At 37.2% G+C, this 19,780-nt stretch overlaps 1 non-coding gene across 1 annotated transcript; it reads right to left on the reverse strand.

Annotated features, from left to right (window-relative positions):
- Nucleotides 1-1,048: 1,048 nt before the first annotated feature.
- On the reverse strand, nt 1,049-1,154 carry LOC145603192 (small nucleolar RNA R71). Its single transcript, XR_014104724.1, has one exon. It is a non-coding gene; the product is annotated as a small nucleolar RNA R71 (small nucleolar RNA).
- Between the last annotated feature and the right edge of the window lie 18,626 nt (nt 1,155-19,780).

Here is a 19,780-nt window from a genome sequence, read left to right on the forward strand (position 1 = left end):
TTTAGGCTTGATCACCCTAGTTATTCACACTATATTGCATTGTAAGCTTGCTATGATACGGACCATTGATTAGTAAACTTGCAATTTCACGATTGAGGTGCTTTGTGACGTTCCCTAGGTAGTGTTTAGCGTAGTTGACGCTAGTTAGACCTCTAGGTGAACCATCTTAGTATGCTCTTTTGGATACATGATGATTTTCCTTCATATCGCTTAACTTAGTTGGTTTACCCTCCCAAATTACCGTTTCCATTATGATTGCATGTGGATCCATTGCTCTAGTGTCTTAGATTGATTTTATACAAGTTTGCATTACCTAGTTTAGCCTTAGCTCTACCTCAAACCCCTTCTTGATTCCGAAATAGCTTGATTTAGACATCGTGCACTTGATATCCATTCCCTTGGGTTCGACCTTGACTTGCCACTACGCTAAATAGGGGTTAGTTAAGCTATAAATTTTGTTTGATTGGGTGGGGTGGTAGCCTAACGACCTACCGTTCTCCTTCCCATCAAAATGGCGCCGTTGCCGGGGAATGGTGCTTGAGTGCATGTTGTTTTTGAGTCTATTTCATTTTGATAAAATACAAAAAGATTTTACACTTAGGCTACACTTGTAGCCGTGCTACTAATATTTTTTTTGAGTTTTGTGTGCGTAGATCCCAAGTCATGGGAGGTAGTTCAAGAGTTACCTTGAAGGAGCTTGGAGTGCCCGGGGCTTATAGGTATGAGAGCGCCATAGGTCCACCTATATCACCGGAGAATGACTTTGAAATAAAGCCGGCAATGATCACTCTTATTGAGAGGAGACAATATGGTGGGGCAAAGAACGAGAGCCCAATGAACCATCTTAAGGAGTTTGAAAAATATTGTAACACAATCAAGATTAATGGGGTGTCTCAAGAATTCATCCGCCTTAAGTTGTTCCCTTTCTCCCTCATAGGAAGATCTTTGGAATGGCTAGATAAAGAGATGAAGCCCAATTCATTGAAAACTTGGGATGATGTCACCAAAGCTTTCTTGTTCCGTTTCTATCCTCAAAAGAAAACGGCGGAGGCAAGAGCTTTGATTCAAGGGTTCAAGCAAAAGCCTAATGAAAGCCTTTATGAAGCATGGGAAAGATTCAAGGATTATCAAAGGGAGTGTCCACACCATGGGATTCCTACCTATCAAATCATACATATCTTTTACGGTGGGTTGAGTTCTCATGGGAGAGCAAGTTTGGATGCCGGAGCCGGAGGCCCAATCATGAACAAGACGGAAGAAGAAGTGGTTGATGCTATTGATGAAGTAGCTCGTCATTATATGAATTGGCAAGAAGTGGAAAGAGAACCAACAAGCAAGGGTTACTCGATCGAACAACTTAGTGTCATTAATGATTTGACCACTTTGATTGCGGATTTAGGGAAAGAAGTTATGTCTCTCAAGGAAAAGCTTGAGAAGCCTCCTTCCTAAGCTCCAATTCTTCCCTCCCAAATTAAGGGGAGAGGTACATCTTCTCACTCCATCTCCAATCTTTCAACTTGTTGCATGATTGTGGAATGTTGGCCATGTCAATTATGTGGAATGAATGATCACAATGCTTCTATTTGCCCAAATGTTTCTTGTAGTGAATGTGATGGAAGTGAAATGGAACACATGAATTATGTCAATAATCATGCTTGTGAACCTAGAAATGATGTTCGAAGGAATATTGGAAATAGGAATTATCATATGAATCATGATGATTATAACCAAAATGGAGGTTATAGAAATCATGATTGCCAAGAGATTCATGGTAACTATAACCATCATGGTTGTAATGGTCATGGTCATGGCTATAGACATGGGGATCATAACCAAGGTTATGATAACTATGGTCAACAAAGGAGCCAAAATGAAACTAGGGGTAATTGGAATAATCAAGCTAGGGGATATTTTCAAGCAAGTTTTCAAGATGGTTCCCCAATTGATTTAGTTCCAAATGCTCAAAGTTTAAATGATAATTCCCATGACCAATCATTTCCTTCTAGAGAATTTTTGGAAAGTGTCATTGAGAAACAAGCCAAGACTTTGGAAATGTGTATGGTTTTGAATGAAGAGAAGTTTAATTACATGTTGGCTTATAACAAAGATTTGAGTGAAAAACTTTCTCAATTGACTAGTATATTCAAGGAATATGCGCACTCTTCTTCTTTGATTCCACCTAGCTTAGATTCTAGGAACCCTATGGATGCCATTGTTACTAGAAGTGGTAAGGTCCTTGAGGGAGGTGTGCCTAAGAAGAGTGTTGCTAATGAGAGAACTAGTAAGAATTCCATTGAAATTGAAGGTGATGAATGCCCCTTGAGCGAAAATGTTGGTGAGGAACAAGTAGAGAAGGTGATAGAGAAAGAGAGAGAGGTTTTCAAACAAAGGCTCCCCTATCCTCAAAGATATAATAGATATAAGTTGGATGAGCAATTTGGGAAATTTGTAGAGATGCTTAAGCAACTTCATTTAACTCTTCCTTTCACCGATGTTGTTGAACAAATGCCAAATTATGCTAAGTTCCTTAAGGAGATTTTGAGTGGAAAAAGGACTTGTGATGTGGTGGAGACCATTAGCCTTACCGAGCATTGTAGTGCAATCATCATGAATAAGATGCCTCCTAAGTTGAAGGATCCCGGAAATTTTTCCATCCCTTGTGCTATCAACAAGACCCAAATTGATAATGCCTTATGTGATTTAGGAGCTAGTGTTAGCCTTATGCCATATTCGGTTTATCAAAGATTAGATCTAGGAGAATTTCTACCTTCAAAGATTACCTTACAATTAGCCGATAGGTCAATCAAGATTCCTAAGGGAAAGGTAGAAGATGTGCCTTTAAGGGTTGGAAAATTTGTTATTCCGGTTGATTTTGTAGTGTTGGACATGGATGAAGATGCTACAATACCTATCATCTTAGGTAGACCTTTCCTTGCTACATCGGGGGCTATGATAGATGTGAAAAGTGCTAAGATATCTCTTAAGATAGGAGAGGAAGTAATTGAATTTGATTTGAATGAAGGAATGAAATATTCTTCCTCTTCTTTAGAAAATTGCATGAGAGTCGAAGTGCTTGATAATATTGTGAATTCCATGCATGAGCACTTGCTCACATCTAACGATCCTCTTGAGTGTGTCTTGTTGAACAAGGAAAAGATAGGTATCTCAACCAAGGAAGAGCAATTGTATAAAAATTTGCTTAATGAAGGCGATATAGGGAGTGGAGAAGAAACTTGCATGGGGATATCAAGTCAAGATGCTTTGCAAGTGGCCTCAACCAAAGAAGGTAAAGGTGTTCCGATGGTAGAGCTAAAACCTCTACCATCACACCTTAGGTATGAATTCTTAGGCCCTAATTCTACATATCCCGTTATTGTTAGTGCATCCTTGAGTGAGAGCCAAGCTCAAGCGTTATGTGGTGTTTTGAGAAAGCACCAAGGTGCTTTGGGGTACACAATTGATGATCTTAAAGGTATAAGCCCCGCCTTGTGTACACACCACATAACACTTGAGGAAGGCACCCTTCCTTCTATTGAACGACAAAGGAAACTACATCCCCAAATGGGATAAGTAGTCAAGAAAGAGATCACCAAGCTTTTGGATGCGGGAATTATATTCCCCATTTCAAGCTCGAGGTGGGTCTCTCCCGTGCATGTCGTTCCTAAAAAGGGGGGTATGACCGTAGTTGAGAATGAGAAAGGTGAGCTCATTCCAACTAGAACGGTCACCGGTTGGAGGATGTGTATAGACTATAGACGTCTAAACACATCAACCAAAAAGGATCATTTCCCTCTCCCTTTTATTGACCAAATGCTTGAAAGGTTGACTAGGCACAAATTCTATTGTTTTCTTGATGAATATTCGGGATTCTTTCAAATTCCTATTCACCCCGAGGATCAAGAAAAGACAACCTTCACATGCCCCTATGGTACCTTTGCATATAGAAGAATGCCCTTTGGATTGTGTAACGCTCCGGCGACCTTTCAAAGGTGTATGATGAGCATTTTTGGGGACATGCTTGAAGAGGAAATGGAAGTCTTCATGGATGATTTTTCCGTGGGAGGTGTTTCATTTGAGGATTGCCTCAAAAATCTTGAAAGATGCCTAGAGAGATGTGAAAAGGTCAACTTGGTGCTTAATTGGGAAAAATGTCACTTCATGGTGGAAGAAGGGATTGTTCTAGGCCATAAAATTTCCAATAAAGGCATCGAGGTTGACAAGGCTAAGATTGAGGTAATAGAGAAGTTGCCTCCCCCGGTCAATGTGAAAGGGGTAAGATCATTTTTGGGTCATGCCGGATTTTATAGGAGGTTTATCAAAGATTTTTCTCTTATTGCTAAGCCCTTAAATGATCTTCTCCAAAAAGATGTTGATTTTGTCTTTAATGATGCTTGCGTGGAAGCTTTTAATAAATTGAAGAAAGCTTTGACTTCTACTCCTATTGTCCAAGCCCCTAGATGGGATTTGCCATTTGAGCTCATGTGTGATGCAAGTGATACGGCTATAGGAGGTGTGTTGGGTCAAAGAATTGACAAGAAGCTCCATGTCATCTATTATATGTCAAAGACTCTCAATGGTGCTCAAAGAAATTACACAACAACGGAAAAGGAATTCTTGGCTATTGTTCATTCTTTTGAGAAATTCCGTTGTTACTTGTTGGGGTCTAAGACTATAGTTTTCACCGATCATGCGGCTTTGAAGTATCTCTTTGGGAAAAAAGAATCCAAACCGAGGTTAATTCGTTGGGTCCTTGAGCTTCAATCTTTTGATCTTGAGATCCGAGATAAAAAAGGTGCTGAAAATGTTGTTGCGGATCATTTGTCTAGACTTGAAGATTTTCAAGTTCAAGACGATGGGTCTCCTATAGAGGACCGGATGTTGGATGATTCTTTGTATGTTATCAATATGAAGGAGCTCCCTTGGTTTGCCGATTTGGTGAATTTTCTTGCTTGTGGGGAGTTCCCTCTTTCTTTTTCCAACAATCAAAAGAGAAAGCTTAAGAGAGAAGCAAGGCACTATGTATGGGATGAACCAATCTTGTACAAAAGAGGTGTGGATGGATTGTTGCGCCGATGTATGCCAAATGAGGAAATACCTAATGTTTTGAAGATGTGCCACTCGGATCCTAGTGGTGGTCATATGGGTGTTTCAAGAACGGCCTCTAAGGTGCTTCAATGTGGATTATGGTGGCCTAACCTCTTTAAGAATGCTTGGGAATACGTCAAAAGTTGTGATCAATGCCAAAGGACCGGGAATATTTCGAGGAGGAATAAGATGCCCCAACAACCAATACTTGAATTGGAGATATTTGATGTTTGGGGTATAGATTTTATGGGTCCTTTTCCATCTTCTTATGGGAATCAATATATCCTTGTTGCCGTTGATTATGTGTCAAAGTGGGTGGAAGCCATTGCTTCTCCCACTAATGATCATAAAGTGGTGATGAAATTATTCAAAAAGATAATATTCCCTAGGTTTGGCATCCCTAAAGCGGTTATAAGTGACAGTGGCTCGCATTTTGTGCACTATGCTTTCCGGAAGATGTTGAAGAACCATGGAGTGAACCAACGATTTGGTCTTCCTTATCATCCTCAAACTAATGGGCAAGTTGAGGTATCTAATCGTCAAATTAAGTTAATTCTTGAGAAGACGGTTGCAAGGAGTAGGAAAGATTGGGCAAATAAGCTTGATGATGCTCTATGGGCATATAGAACGGCTTTCAAAACTCCTATTGGTACCACTCCTTATCGCTTGGTTTATGGGAAATCTTGTCACCTTCCAGTTGAGCTTGAGCACCGCACTCATTGGGCTATTAAAAAGATCAATTTTGATTTGGCTAGTGCGGGTGAGCAACGTTGGTTAGATCTTCATGAGTTGGAAGAGCTTCGGTTGGATGCTTATGATTGTGCTAGCTTGTATAAAGCTAGAACTAAGGAGGTGCATGATAAGCTCATTAAGAAGAAAGAGTTTGTTCCGGGGGATAAGGTGCTTCTTTTCAATTCCAAAATGAGGCTTTTTCCCGGAAAATTGATGTCTCGTTGGACCGGCCCTTTTATTGTTCAAGAGGTGTTTTCAAATGGTTCTATCGAAATTTCTCCCTTGGATTTTTCAAGAACTTTTAAGGTTAACGGACATAGACTAAAGAGGTATTATGATGGAGTGTTCGTGGGGGTCATTCATGACATGACTCTCTATGATCCGCCTTGAAAGAGGTGGAGGATGTCTAGCTTAAGACTCTAAATTAAGCGCTTCACGGGAGGCAACCCGTGCTTTCTAACTTTTTTCTTTCTTTTTCTTTTGGTTTTTCTTTGGGTTTTGATGATGTTTTTGTGATCTAATTTTGTTGAGTTTGATGTTGTAGGATGGTTTGAGTCAAATTCCAACAATTTTGATGCCAACTTTGAGGTAAACTTGTCCCAATTCTTAAGTTGGAAAGGTGGGTAAGAATGGAGAATGGTAAATGCTTGTGTTTATTTTCATGATTTCAAGTTTTTCTTTCTCCCATATGAAGTGTAGCTATTGCCTATGTGGTTCCTCATGACCATCATGGGGTGTGCGCACATGATGAGGGAGGAAGAAAATCGGGAAAAGGAGCCCAGTTTTTGTGCGCCCGCACACCAGCACTGTGCGGCCGCACACGAGCACTGTGCGGCCGCACATCTCTCTTGTGCGGCCGCACATTGCTGGGTGTACGTGGGGTGGTTTTCCCTCCTCTCTTAAGCCCGATTTTTCCTTCTCTCTCTCTCCTATTTCATTCTACTTCCTCCTTAAGTCTATTGTGGTTGCTCATAGTTGCTCTCCATTCTCCTCATAATGTTTTTCATTTTTCCTCATCAAAATTTTCCATAATTCTCATTACTTTGCTCCCCAAGTCTTCATTCTACATCCTTAAAGGTAATTTTCTCACTCCTAGTTTGAAAATTTTGGGTACTTTTTAATTGAAACTTGTTGGTATGATTGTTGGAGATGTTTATGTGTAGTGGTGTTTTTCTTGCTTAATTGTTGTATTTTCAATCAATTGAAAGTATAATTGCATGTTTTATGTGATAAAGTTTCAATTTTCATATCTAATGAGAATTTAAGCATGACTAGTACTACCCTCTTACTCTCCACCATTACTACCACTTGTTTTTATGATGATGATTATGGAATTGTTGATGATGGTTTTGTGAAATCTAATTATGATGATGATATTACTTGAGCATTTACGAATTTTGGCATGAACCTTGTTGGATTTTCATTTTGTTTAGTTTTAGGGTGTTTTGTTGATGTTGATGGTGATAATGGAGAAAGTGGTTGTTGGTAGTATGGTATATAGTTGCTTTTGTTAATTGTGAATTGGGGTAATACTTGTGTCAATTTTGATGCTTTGATTATGCATTATTCATCTCTATTGAACTTTTGCTTAACTCATGTCATATTGTCCTTTTATTTTTCCCCATGTACATGATTAATTTTTGGCACACCATTCCTACTAGTGAAATCATTTTCTTTGTGCTTTATCTTATAGATGGGTGGTTCAAGACAAGCTAAGCGCGCAAAGGTTACAAATTCGAGGAAGACAATTGATCCACCTTCTTCCATCAAAGAAACTTATGGCATCAAGTTCACGGTTCAAGAGCATTGGGATAGATTTGAGAGTCTTTCTTCACGGAAATTGTATTCTACAAGATTCTATGATCGAGACACCACTACTCTTCTTGGGATAGACGACGATGTGCGGATGTTAGCTCGAAATTTGGGTCTTGAGCAATTCATTGACCTTAATGCTCCCACCTATGCAAGGCTCACCTATGAATTCCTATCTTCGCTCGAAGTGCAAGAGGATGGTGACGATAATGAATGTCCAACACTTACCTTCCAAGTATTCAATGAAGACTATTCTATTCCCCTTTCATTCCTAAACAAGATGTTTAACTTTCCGGAGCCTATTGATGGCAAGCCTTTGATTTATCCGGCCTATGAAGCTCTCCATCACAACCATAGGTATGATGAGAATGATTGGTGGGATGATATTTCTATTGAGGATACTTATTGTGCCCAAACTTCCAAATCGGCCTCTATAGTCCATGGAGCGATGCGCTACTTTAGCCGCATACTTACTTATGCATTTTTCTCCAAGGAATCTCTTGGAGCTATATCTCAAGAGCAATTAAGTTGGCTATGGTTGGCTCATCGATATAGGGATGATATGTTGGAGGACTTTGATGTAATTGATTTTGCTAGGCATTTGCTCGACCGCTTCATCGATATTCGTGACGGTTTCTTTCTCTCGGGAAGCATTCAAATTGGGGGTATGATCACCCTCATCGTGCTATCGCTTAACAAAAAATATGCTTCCATGATTGGAGATCTTGTGGAGATTAAGGATCCTAGAGAGAAGTCTCCGTCTTGTTTGTTGGGCACGTTTGCCTTAATCAATCAAAAGTTCATTGAGCGCACTATCATGGACGATTTGTTTATTTGGAAGGTGTCTCGGACAACCGATTGGTGCCTCATTCCCTACGAAGGGTCGATGGTGAGAGACAAGAGTTCGCCCTATCCTTGGAAGCCGCCCAAGAGAGATATTCCGATTTCTTTTCGTCGGGTTTCCATGCCATCTTCGGGTAATGCTTTTCCAAGGTCTAAGGCCTCTTCATCTAAGGGAGGTATCCCTCAAAATTCTTCTCCTACTCCTCTTCCTCCTTCATCCCCTCCCTTGCATGATTTATCTAGCTTGCATGCCAAGATTGATGCCCTTTCTATTGCATTGTCTTCTTCTTCTATGGGGAATACTTGTTTTGTGGGTGGTTATGATTATCATGCTAGGAGGGTGTATGACTTTCATGTTTCTAGAGGGGATATTGAGCCTTATGTGAATTATCCATATCTCCCGGTCCAAGAGGGCCCTGTCCCACAGTGGGAGCCTTTTGACAAGGCGGTGGGGCCCCGTCTTTGCTATCCCTACTGGGAGGGCCCGCATATGGCGCATAGTGCCATTCGTGGGACCTCTAAAGGGGATTACGATTACAGGAGGCCGGGAGGATGTGACTGGACTTATGATCCAGCAAACCCTGCTCCTTTCCCTTCCCCTGAGACTGAGGGGAGATGGGGTCGTTCAGGGCCCCCTGTCTTGGATGACTGGTCTGACTATTTTGCTGCTGATGCCCTTAGGAGGTTGGGTAAGGCTACAGGGAAGGAAGTTGTTTCGTCGGGTGGGGGGAGTACTAGTTCTACCCCCTACTTTAGTGCCGAGTGAGCCATTTTGGCTACCCCCCCCCCCCCTCCGTATGCATGCTTTATGATTGTGCTTTGTGTTTGCCCTATGGTTGGGTTTAGCTTGGGGGAGGGGTGGCTCATTTCTAGCTTGGGGGAGTTGGTTTAGGTTGGTTATGGTTTGCATGGTTCTCCTCCTTGTTAGTGGTTTACTTCGCATTTTTCCTTCTTAGCCTCTACGTCCTCTGTCTGCTCTGATGTCTCTGTGATATTTTATCTGCTGTTTCTTTGATGATGACTCGCTCTGTTCTTTATCTATCTGCTCTGCTATTACTCTGATGATTCTTGTTGCTGATGATGTTTCCTGATGTTTCTCTGTCTCTGATATATATTTTTCATTTCCTGTCGTTATGCTGCCGAATTTTCGGCTGTTTTCATTTGGAAGTTACTAACAATTTTCTTTGTATATAGATTCTTTTATTCTCTTTTTCTCACTTGGTCTTTGGTCATAGCTTTTGTTTATGGAATGCAACGAGGTGGCTTCTACTTACTTCGTTTATTTTTGCTAAGCTTGGAGCCGGTGAGATCTTTCTTATTTTTCTCTTTATTTTTCTTGGTTGCATAGAATAGGTTTAGTTTAGGGGATGTTGAATGGTTCGAGGATGAATGCTTGTTAACACGTAATGTGTTTGGGATCGATGACAATGATGTCATTCGATCACTTGTCTGTCGATTGGGATTCTTATGTGTTTAACTTGCGTTCTAGTGCTTTCATGTTATCTCTCCTATTTTCCTTTTCTATGTTCCATTACTTCGCTTTTATTTTCTTTTATTTTCTCTTTCTTTTATTTCCTTTCTTTTTCTTTGTGATATAATTTTGAGGCTTTAATTTTCACTTTTCTTTTGAATTGGACCTTGTACATTGGACTTTGTCTTTTGCATGATTTTCTTCCTAGGTTGTAAAGGTATGCACGGTTTGAGACTATGTTTGGTTGACTCTAGGATAGTGTATGCTAGGGTAGTTGGTTTGAACTAGAGGGATCATGAAGCCGGATTCTACTTGTTTGTGGCACGTTGGTAGTTGCTTCCCATAGTTGATTTGACACCATTAGTGAGTTTTTGCCACATCCTTGTGAGGTTACTTGTTTTTCTAGCCTTCAACATTCTTTGATTGAGCGGCGTGGATCCTTGACTATGCATACCTAATCTAATAAAGCTTGATGTATGATTCTCAAACACGAGACCGAACTATCTAGGAAGGACAAAGGCACATTTTTCGGGGTGGTATCTTCATTTTTGTTATACTTTGTTAGTTTCTCTATTTTTGGGTTTACATTTGCCTTCTTGCAACCATTTGAGCCTTATACCTTCTTTTCAAGCCACATCTTTAGTTCTTTGGCCTTTTGTTTCATTTTTCTTTCTTTTCTTGGTTTTTGGTGAAGCATTTGATCATACTTGGTGAATTTTGTGGTGGAGAAGTTGATATGTTTGGTTCTTATGAAAGCATATATGTGTTTTGAATTCTTGGTGAATAATGGCAAATGAATTTGAGTAAAAGCCGTCCTATATTATAAAAGGCATGGACAAATAAGTGCAAAATCGAAAGAGCCGTCCAAAGTAGAAAGAGGCGAGGACAAGCACTAAAAAAAAGAAGAAAAAAAAAGTGAAAAAATGAAAAATTCAAATATATTTTGATGTGAGTTTTCTCCCTTTTTGAGCATTGAGGACAATGCTTCATTTAAGCTTGGGGGGAAGCGTTCTCACGCTTTTTGTATATATTTTTGTGAGTATAGCTTCGAGTAAGCTTGGGGGTGTTGTTTTTGTTTGGTGACAACTTAGTCTTGGTGTAAAGATATGCGCAATCTTTGCTTCACTATTAGGAAAACCACCAAATTTTTAAATTTTAGCCTACCTTCACCCTTTATGCCTTACGTTACAACCTTGGGGAAAGACCTTTTGACCTAGATAGTTGAGTCACTATTCGAGGGAGGGCATCATGGGTCATTGCCTAAGGAAAGGGGATGCATAGTCAAGATGTCGAGTAGCCTTAAAATATTTCTTTTCCGGTTCCTTCGAGGAATCATTGGGACACTCACTAAAGGGAGATTTGAGACTAGTGGGAAGAACGCGGTAAGATTGTTTGGGATGAAAGTGAATTGTGATAACTAGTTCCTATGCCTAGCATACCCTATGTTTCAATCAACCTTGGATATCTTGAAACGTGCATACCTTAACTACTTGAGAAAGATTGTCATTCATTTGCTTTATAGTCTTTATGTTGATTCATTTCGTAAAGGTTTATTTTTCTTTCTTTTTCTTCTATGGTTTGCCTCATTGATGTTTGGTGGAGAGTTATGGGGTCAAACTCTTAGGATACCCTTACGAGACCTCACTCGTCCTCATAGGCGACTTTGGGGTTTAAAGGGCTTGTTGTAGCTAAAAACAACCGTGATTCCTACGACAATGAGTCTTAGTGTACATTCTTTTCTTAAGTCTTTCTTTTTCGTTTTCAATAAAATTTTCATCCTCTCTTTTTCTTGCTTTGTTTTGCTCGAGGACGAGCAAAAGTTTAGCTTGGGGGAATTTGATGAGTGACATTTTTGGCACTCATTTGGTTCCTTTTTGGATGATTTTTATTTCTTTTTATCTTTCTTTTCTTTAGTTTCCCTTAGTTTTATTCTTGTTTTCTTCATTTCGTGCTTTTTGTAGTTAGTTTCTCTATTTCGTGCTTTTTCTTGTTTACTTGCTATTTTTCCCTTTTACTTGCTTTTTATCCTTTGATTGTAGGTTGTGATTGATTGTCCAAGGATTCCCGGGCTTCCTTTCTATAGTTTTCCATTGATTTTCATGCCTAAAGCTTGTGCAAGAAGTTTCAAGTCAATGAGAGGTTCAAGGAGCATGCTTCAAAGTCTTGTTTATGCCTTCCTCATGGCTCATTTTCTTCAAGAAATTCAAGGAAGTTGCTGCCTACCTTGTCCTCCATCATCATCATCTAGGATGCGTGCACCTCGTGAGCAAGGGCAAAGAAGAAAGGAGGAAGCTGCAGCTATGTGCGGGCGCACTTGAGGAGTGTGCGGCCGCACATCTGTCGTGTGCGGCCGCACATCAGGTGTGTGCGGGCGCACATTCCTGGGTACACTCCTTCGAACGCCCGCACCAACGTGGGTCTATTTTTGGACGTCTTTCCCAACTTCCTCTTGGGATTGTTAGTTAATTCATTCCTTTTATAGAGAGAAGTTTGGATCTTCAAGGGGGAGAATTAGATTAGATTAGATTTTAGAGAGAGAAAACATTAGTTCTTAGCATTTTTAGAGAGAGAAAGTGTGGGTTTGATGATTGATGATTGAAGATTGCTTCATTTGATTTGATTTCTATCAAGTTTGTAAGGATTCTTTACTCTTTAATGCAATTCAAAGTTTGATTTCATTAGTATTGTTGTTTGATTTGATTAATTGATAGTTTATTGATTTTGTTTGTTTCAATTTGATTTCAATTGATGAATTTGGGAATGATGATTAGTTTAGCTTTGATTTTGTTGTTCTTTATGGATTGTGAGTAGTTTATTTGCTAGGGTAGTGGTGAAGCATGTATTGATGATGAATTGAGGTTAATTTGGGGGAACATTGATTGAGTTGATGATGTGATTAAATTGGTTGATTGATTATGTGCATGTGTGTGTTTGATTTAGGCTTGATCACCCTAGTTATTCACACTAGATTGCATTGTAAGCTTGCTATGATACGGACCATTGATTAGTAAACTTGCAATTTCACGATTGAGGTGCTTTGTGACGTTCCCTAGGTAGTGTTTAGCGTAGTTGACGCTAGTTAGACCTCTAGGTGAACCATCTTAGTATGCTCTTTTGGATACATGATGATTTTCCTTCATATCGCTTGACTTAGTTGGTTTACCCTCCCAAATTACCGTTTCCATTATGATTGCATGTGGATCCATTACTCTAGTGTCTTAGATTGATTTTATACAAGTTTGCATTACCTAGTTTAGCCTTAGCTCTACCTCAAACCCCTTCTTGATTCCGAAATAGCTTGATTTAGACATCGTGCACTTGATATCCATTCCCTTGGGTTCGACCTTGACTTGCCACTACGCTAAATAGGGGTTAGTTAAGCTATAAATTTTGTTTGATTGGGTGGGGTGGTAGCCCAACGACCTACCGTTCTCCTTCCCATCATTTTGTTATGTTTTGAGGTGTATGTACGAACTTCGAGCACTACTTTGCCATTATTCATGTGTTAGATATGGAGTTTAATTAGAGCTATTGCATCAATTATTCATTTGTTGATGTGCAAGTCTTATTTGAGAAGCTCTATTCATTCTAACGTGATCGCATTACATAATTTTTGTATTTCATTAACATATGTAGAATTATATTTCTAATATGGTGAGTTTGTGAAGGGATATTATGTGATAATTTTTTCCTTAAGGAGAATATATGACTTTCTCTTTGGAGAATTTTGAGTAAAGTATTTTGGGAATTAAACTCGATTTTTCAATTTTTTATGATGGTTTGTTGTTACTGCCTATGACTCTTTATTGTGTTATAATTCTTAATGAATAAAGCATGAGTAATTTTTAAATGCCCTGAATTTTATATATATGGTGGCATGGGAATTAATATATTGATGTGTTGTTGAATTATTTCATTCATTGTTTCAAATAAAGGTTTCTACCCTTGTCCACCTTATATGTTATTTACACCCAAGTTGTATGACATAGTTATGGGTTTTTCCTCAATCATGTATTTGACTATGATTTATTTTGGGGTTTAGAGTTTTGGACCTTATGCTTTCATGTGGGGGTTCAGGTTGTATAAACTTATGTGATTTCGTTATAAGAAATTTATGTTATTAAAGACCCCACGTGAATTTTGGAGGGAGTTTGTATGTCCAAATATTTCGTTCATTGAGAATGTGGGTTTTAGGCGTATTCATAAGGGCTTTGAATCGGACTTTGTTGTCCAATGTGGGGAAAGTAACAAAGAATTAGTGTTGGAATCAAAGTCTTGACTCAGTGTTTGCTTAGTAATTGCATTTAGTTCATGACTTTGTAGGCGAGTCTTGGAGTAGTAATTTTTTATTATGAGCCTGATTGATCCTTTATATGGATAATGTCTTTGAGCATGTGTGTGTGTTAGCACTATGTTTCAAGTGATTACTTATGCACATTGGAATGCCATGTCTTTCTTTCTTCTTTTATTAATGGCGATGGATTTTTAAATTTAGTAAGAGTGAGAGGCACTTCTAATGTTAGAGTTTTCTATCGTATAATGCGAAGCCTGAAAGTGATTAATTGTGCTAAAAGACAATTTTTGATCGAGCTTGTCTTACAAGATTGTTTTGGTATCTCTGTCTTTAGAGTATCAACTTTAAACTAGTGAAATGTCATGAGTGATTGTTTTCGTGGAAGAAGTCGCTGACTATGAGTTAAGTTATGTCTAACTATGTGTAGAATTCTACAATCTTTTTCTTGGGATTGTAATGCTTGATATTTCTTTTATGGATTTTGTTGTTAATTCACTGAGTTTTGTTAGAAGCCTTTACGGCTAAACTTGTGATGGATGAGTCATTGCTACAATATAAAGATTTTGAATTTCTTGATCATATGCGAGCTTTTGTGTCTATTTGGTAGTGCTATGTTTCTTGAAAGCTATTCTTAGTCTGACATTGCTTATTATGTAAGTAGATTAAGCAAGTATACTCTTAACTTGAGCAACGATTACTAGATTGTTTTGATGAGGAGGTTGCATAGGTACTTGAGAAGTACAAAAGATTAGGAGTTTGCACTATTGTAAGTGATTATGTCTGCACCACTACGGGGTGGAGCTATGTTTTGAAAATTGTGCAAAGCAACCTTGTTTTTCCATGTTTGTTTTGGAATAATCTAAATTTATTGCTCTTGAATTGACAGGTTATGAGGCAAGATGATCGAGAGTACATGGCTCCAATGTGCAAGAATGTGCTTGCAAATATCCCATTTTAAGGGAATTCATTGTGATTTGCAAGTTGTGGTTACTTTTGATTAAACAATGCCCATAATTGTTGATGCCAAAGATATTTGTCGAATGGGATGATATCACTAGACTAAATAAAAGTCCATAAGGAATGTTACGGATCCGTTAGCTAATAAAGGCCTATGTATAAAACTAGTTTTGGTAACATCGGAGGGGATGGGACTAAAAGCTCAAAGTATGAATTACAAGTAATCAACTCCTACTCATTTTGAGTTTAAAGAGGAACATCATGAAATAATTCAGAAGCACAAAAAATTTATTTTTATCCATCCCTAGATGTTTGATATGTGCTTGCTACAAATGGAAATAGGATGAGGAAATGGCTCTTAATGAACCCCTATCCATATTTCTGGTGGTGTGATGTAGCTCACACTTGATGGGATTCACCTAATTAGGTGTGGAAGTGTGGCCGCTTCCTACGAGTATTGGGTGGGCTAATACTCTAGAGCACCTATGAGCATCCAGGCTGGACGTATGGCCAGTATAATGCGTCACCTTTATTCGCGGAATTTTAGAATATTATACATGTTCAATTGTGTGGCTCAAAGTGACGGGTCCCTAACTCCCTATTAAGTTCAAGACGAAGGTCACTTGGTAGGTGAGGGATCATAGTTTGATGTCCATTATGTGTTAATTCAAGTCGCGAGACTTTGACATTTATGCAATTGTTTTGTTTTGCCCAAAATCAATTTTCTTTCTTTCTTTCTTTTCACATCTTCGAACCTGTGGGGGATTGTTGGAAGTTCTTGAGTGAAACACAAAGAAAGGTGAGAGGAAATAAAAGAGAGAGTTTCATTTTGATAATTTATCAAAGCTTTATGTAGCTTATTATTCTTTGGAGTAGTTTTGTACTACTTGTTTGAGAAGTGGTAAGTGGGTCATGAGCATCTTATCTTTTGGTACCCGTTATTCTGTGACGGTTTATTGTTATTGGAATATTGTATCTATTACAATATTCATGGTCTATTCATTTGAATTAAGTTGTTGACAATGATATTAATTCGGGAGTTACGCTCATCGATAGTCGGTTATCATGACCCCTTAATTATTCCATTAAAAAAATAAACTCTTCTTAAATTGTTTGTTGTTTCCCCATAGATGTTGCAGCTGTTTTCCCTTGGATGTTGCTGCCACTTTCTTCATCTATTGCTATATATTTCCATTACCTTCTTCAAATGGACACACACAAAAAATTAGAAAATATACTCTTCAATCTTCTCTCTAAAAATACTCCTTTGGTTTTTGGCAAGTATTCTGAGTTCTAGTCGGGCTTGTGAGTGCACACAAATTGTGGCGCCGTGCTTATCCTGGAGGGCGACCGCTTGATGTCTACTGCACCGGGGTAGCGCGGAATCGTCTTTTAGGTCAGTTGATTTACCACGACGTGGCAATTGTCAATTGGTCTACACAACATTGACATAAGTTCTTCCATTTAATTAGCTTATATACTAACAATAATAACTTAATTGGCGGCTTAGATGAGCCCAAGCCATTTGAGATATATTTTACGGAGTATTTGTCAACACAATCTATTATAGTCAATTAATTACTAGTTTTTTTTTTAAGCTTAGGCCTAATTAATTATTATATACTTCCTCCGTTAATGGTTATTTGCAACAAAGGAATATTTTATATCTCACAAATAATACCCCTTTGTTGCAAATAACCATTAACGGAGGAAGTATATGTAAATAACATTGTAATAACAAATGGTTGAAAACTAGCTTAGATAAAAATTAATTATTAAAATGCGTATATTAATAGGATAAATGTGGTGTTCCCGTCAAAAAAAAATGTGGTGTTATTTTTGACACATCACTCTTTATATATTTAGAAAACATAACTATTTCCATCAAAAAAAACAATCCATAACTATAATCTAAATTATATATGTCCTTATTTATTTGCAAGTTTCTCTCCATGCCATTGAAAACAGGTTTAACAATTTTTTCAGTATATTTAGTTAAAATCTACATATATGAATTATTTGCTATATAAAATATTGATTTTAATTTTTGTTAATATATAACACTTGAATTTATTGCGAGAACTTTAAACTACAACAAAATGACTTGTAGAAAATATATAGTTTTGTTCTTGTTCATGTCTACATTGATCTTTATTAGTAATACTAATGTGAGCGAAGCAATTTCCGATTGTGCTAAAGAATGCATGCCAGGATGCCTACGAGTTGAAGGTGCAAGCATACCTCGTTGTGAGGTAGGATGTGAAGCTTATTGTATGCAACGAGATGGACATGGTGGACCTTAACTTTATTTTAAATTTGTAATGGTTCATCAATTATGATATTGGATGAAATATATGTATTATTTAGTTGTATCTCTCGCAATGGATTTTTTGTTTCTATTTTTGAATTTAACATGTAATATAATCAATATCAATTTTCGCCCCTTATTCCCTTAATTTCTTCATATACCTTTCTTAAGAACCTACTTTTTCCTCTCCTAGATATAGATATATTATATGTGCAGTTTATTCCTTTAATATCTGCCAATACCTTCCTTAAGAACCCACTTTTTCCTCTTATAGATATGATATACTCTATGCACATGTAAAAACCATTTATCCCTCTCAATATTATAATTGCTTGTCGTTGAGGAAAAAGTAATTTAGTATAGTTATGTAATTGCAAATGCATAACAATAATTAAAATATTGTAAAGAGAGAAAGGAAAAGATTGGTAGGTGGGTGGACACCACCTATTTTTTTGGTCAGATTGCCATCACGTGATAGATGACGCATTCTAATTATTCAACTGAAATTTTATTTGATACCATTGGATATTCAGTAGCATTATATATATGCATATATATACCACTACATGCGTACATACTACTGAAAATTTAGTGGTATTTTTTGTTTACCTAATGGTACTACTCTAAATTCAAGATATGCATTTGCTCATACACACGTGTAATTACTACTATGCAATTTGTTATGCACTAGCAAAAGTATAATGCCCCATTTGAAATGCCTCCATGTCATTTGTTTATCGCAAATTTTTTAAAACACCCGATTTACAATATTTTAGTGTATGACAACACAATTATGGAAAGTTAGGCATGTTGCTATATTCACATGTTCCAACTCCTTTGATTTTTAAATTTCAAAACCCCTTGATTCTGGGTCTTTGTTTTTGGTTTTGTATCTTTCAGTTTATCTCTCTATTTTCCTTTTCCCTCTATCTATTACCAATTTACCATATCTTCTTTCTCTTTTATCTCAATTTTCTCTTCCTTTTTGAGTTATTTCACATAATTCTCAAATGTTTTTGGATGTTTAATTTTAATAATTTATTTTTCTAAACTATCTAAGATTATAGCAGCAAAAGATTTGAAGAAGAAGAAGAAATCTACATTAGTTCATTTCGTTCATCATCTAGTTGAAGATCTTTCTTAAAACTAATTTTGGCATTTGGTCCACTCATGTTTGTAAATAACTGCTTCTCTTTCTAGATTTTTTTCATCGTTTGATTTCTTTTAGTCTCTCTCCTCTTAGGATAACTTTTATGTGTTGAAGTGTAACCTTTTGGATTTTTTTTAAGGGTATTTTTTTGGAATCTAAGGATAACTTTTGTATATTTAAAGTAAATTTTGTCTATTTAAGGGTAACTTTTTAGAATCTAAGGGTAACTTTTTAAGTATTTAATGGTAACTTTAATTTTTTAATTAAAAGGGTAACTTTGGTTGTGTTTTTGTCCCTTTTTTTTAATATAATAAACAAAAACTTATGTAAGAAATTTAACTTGTTTTTAGAAAAAATTGAAAACAATAATCTCACCTTTCCTCTATCTATCATCTCAAAACGAGCTGACCCTTAGCATAATAAGGAAATAGGCTCACCTTTACCCCTTATTTTCTTTAAATGGTCCTTTTTGAAAATTGGACCATGAATTTTTTAGTGCTATAGAAAACCTTGCATCAAATTCTTGCAATTCAATTCGATAAATTGAATAATGCTTGCCTTGGTGTTTGAGGATTTGAGCTTTTTTTTTCCTGCCATTGTTGTTTAAGGATTTGTTTTATCTCCTCCATTGTTTTGTTGGCTTTTGATCTTTTTTGAGGTTTTGTTCACGTACTGTTTACACGTGTGAAAAAGGCCTGATTAAACATTAACACTAATGTGCACCGCATGTATGTAAAAGGGATTCTATAGAAAATTATTATAACAACTTCATTTAATCAATTGGTAGTGTACATTGGTACATATGTTGGTTCAAACCCTACATTGATTAATAAATATTTACATTCTTTAATTTTTATTTTCTTGCTTATAAGTACGACTCATTTCTATATGCAAGATAACACAAAGCTGGATTTTTTTATCTTTATAAGTAAAAAGGGATTTCATTATTAAAGAATTCAAGAATTCCAGCACAAGTACATATTACCTTAAAACTAAATACATCACAAATTCGATCAATAATAATCTCCTTAATAAAAAGCTTAATCTAAAGCAATACAATCTGCGAGTTAGCGCTAATTCGACTTGAAATCCTATAATGCATAGTCGTTTGAGTGAAAATATCATGTG

Source organism: Chenopodium album, chromosome 21 (genome assembly GCF_948465745.1).
Source record: "Chenopodium album chromosome 21, dcCheAlbu1.1, whole genome shotgun sequence".
NCBI classification, from domain to species: domain Eukaryota; kingdom Viridiplantae; phylum Streptophyta; class Magnoliopsida; order Caryophyllales; family Amaranthaceae; genus Chenopodium; species Chenopodium album.